This window comes from Salmo salar, unplaced genomic scaffold, assembly GCF_905237065.1.
Source record: "Salmo salar unplaced genomic scaffold, Ssal_v3.1, whole genome shotgun sequence".
NCBI classification, from domain to species: Eukaryota; Metazoa; Chordata; class Actinopteri; order Salmoniformes; family Salmonidae; genus Salmo; species Salmo salar.
In genome coordinates this window covers 465826-468730 of record NW_025547989.1, presented here as the reverse complement: position 1 = coordinate 468730, position 2905 = coordinate 465826, and positions in this window count along the sequence as shown.

The window sequence follows — 2905 nt, the reverse complement described above, 5'->3', positions numbered from 1 at the left end:
TCTATACTTAGTTTATTGGTTTGACCTTCAATTGGAGGCAGCTGTTTCTCGTTGCTTCTAATTGAAGGTCCTATTTATTAGGGGGTGTTTTGTCTGTGGGATTTGTGGGTAGTTGTTCCATGTGTAGCTGTGTGCCTCACAAGACTGTTTTGTCGTCGTTGTTTTTTGTTTAAGTGTTTTGGTTTCATTTCTTTAATAAATAAGAAAATGAGCATACACATTCCCACTGCATTTTGGTCCACTCCTTACGACGGCCGTGACAGAACCACCCACCACAAACAGACCAAGCAGCGGCGGAAGGAGCAGCAGGAGGAATATAAGGATTCATGGACATGGGAGGAGATCCTGGACGGGGCAGGACCATGGCACCAGGCTGGGGAGTACCAACGCCCTAAAGAGGAGCAGGAGGCAGCCAAGGCGGAGTGGCGCCGTTACGAGGCATTATACGCGCCGATTGGCAAGTGCGAGAGGCAGCCCCAATAATTTTTTGGGGTGGGCACACGGGGAGAGTGGCTAGGTCAGGTAATAGACCTAAGCCAACTCCCTGTGCTTATTATGGGGAGCAGCGGATCATGAGAGCGCCGGTCTATGCGGAAGTGCGCACGATCTCGCCCATGTGCACGCACAGTCTGGTGCGAGCGATCCCAGCCCCTCGCAAGTGCCGTGCTAGAGTGGGCATCCAGCCTGGAAGGAGTATGCCTGCGCTGCACATCTGGCCACCAGTTTGTCTCCTAGGCCCAGACTACCCTGCGCCTGCTCTACACACGGCATCCATCAGGCCTCTGCACAGCCCAGTTCGCCCTGTACCAGCACTCCGCTCGTGCAGGGCTACTGTTACCATCCAGCCAGGACGGGTTGTGCAGGCTGAGCGCTCCAGACCTCCAGTGCTTACCCATGGCCCGGTGTATCCAGTTCCCGCTCCTCGCACTAGCCCTGAGGTGCGTGTTTCCAACAGAGACGGCCCACAGTCCGGAGCCAGCAGAGACGCTCATCAGCCCTGAGCCTCCAGAGACGCTCATCAGCCCTGAGCCTCCAGAGACGCTCATCAGCCCTGAGCCTCCAGAGACGCTCATCAGCCCTGAGCCTCCAGAGACGCTCATCATCCCTGAGCCTCCAGAGACGCTCATCAGCCCTGAGCCCTGGCTTATTTTTTGAATATTTTGTTTTTTGAGGTGCATCCGGGGTCTGCACCTTTAGGGGGGGGGGGGGTACTGTCACGTCCTGACCAGTAAAAGGGGTTGTTTGTTATTGTAGTTTGGTCAGGACGTGGCAGGGACTGTTTTGTCGTCGTTGTTTTTTGTTTAAGTGTTTTGGTTTCGTTTCTTTAAAAAATAAGAAAATGAGCATACACATTCCCGCTGCATTTTGGTCCACTCCTTACGACGGACGTGACAATAGTGGTATAGTAATGTAGCATAGTAATGTAGCATAGTAGTATAGTAATATATACTGCTCAAAAAAATAAAGGGAACACTAAAATAACACATCCTAGATCTGAATGAATGAAATAATCTTATTAAATACTTTTATCTTTACATAGTTGAATGTGCTGACAACAAAATCACACAAAAATAATCAATGGAAATCCAATTTATCAACCCATGGAGGTCTGGATTTGGAGTCACACTCAAAATTAAAGTGGAAAACCACACTACAGGCTGATCCAACTTTGATGTAATGTCCTTAAAACAAGTCAAAATGAGGCTCAGTAGTGTGTGTGGCCTCCACGTGCCTGTATGACCTCCCTACAATGCCTGGTCATGCTCCTGATGAGGTGGCGGATGGTCTCCTGAGGGATCTCCTCCCAGACCTGGACTAAAGCATCCGCCAACTCCTGGACAGTCTGTGGTGCAACGTGGCATTGGTGGATGGAGCGAGACATGATGTCCCAGATGTGCTCAATTCGATTCAGGTCTGGGGAACGGGCGGGCCAGTCCATAGCATCAATGCCTTCCTCTTGCAGGAACTGCTGACACACTCCAGCCACATGAGGTCTAGCATTGTCTTGCATTAGAAGGAACCCAGGGCCAACCGCACCAGCATATGGTCTCACAAGGGGTCTGAGGATCTCATCTCGGTACCTAATGGCAGCTACCTCTGGCGAGAACATGATCTCGCCAGAGCTGTGCGGCCCCCCAAAGAAATGCCACCCCACACCATGACTGACCCACCGCCAAACCGGTCATGCTGGAGGATGTTGCAGGCAGCAGAACGTTCTCCCCGGCGTCTCCAGACTGTCACGTCTGTCACATGTGCTCAGTGTGAACCTGCTTTCATCTGTGAAGAACACAGGGCGTCAGTGGCGAATTTGCCAATCTTGGTGTTCTCTGGCAAATGCCAAACGTTCTGCACGGTGTTGGGCTGTAAGCACAACCCCCACCTGTGGACGTCGGGCCCTCATACCACCCTCATGGAGTCTGTTTCTGACCGTTTGAGCAGACACATGCACATTTGTGGCCTGCTGGAGGTCATTTTGCAGGGCTCTGGCAGTGCTCCTCCTGCTCCTCCTTGCACAAAGGCGGGGGTAGCAGTCCTCCTGCTGGGTTGTTGCCCTCCTACGGCCTCCTCCACGACTCCTGATGTACTGGCCTGTCTCCTGGTAGCGCCTCCATGCTCTGAACACTACGCTGACATACACAGCAAACCTTCTTGCCACAGCTCGCATTGATGTGCCATCCTGGATGAGCTGCACTACCTGAGCCACTTGTGTGGGTTGTAGACTCCGTCTCATGCTACCACTAGAGTGAAAGCACCACCAGCATTCAAAAGTGACCAAAACATCAGCCAGGAAGCATAGGAACTGAGAAGTGGTCTGTGGTCCCCACCTGCAGAACCACTCCTTTATTGGGGGTGTCTTGCTAATTGCCTATAATTTCCACCTGTTGTCTATTCCATTTGCACAACA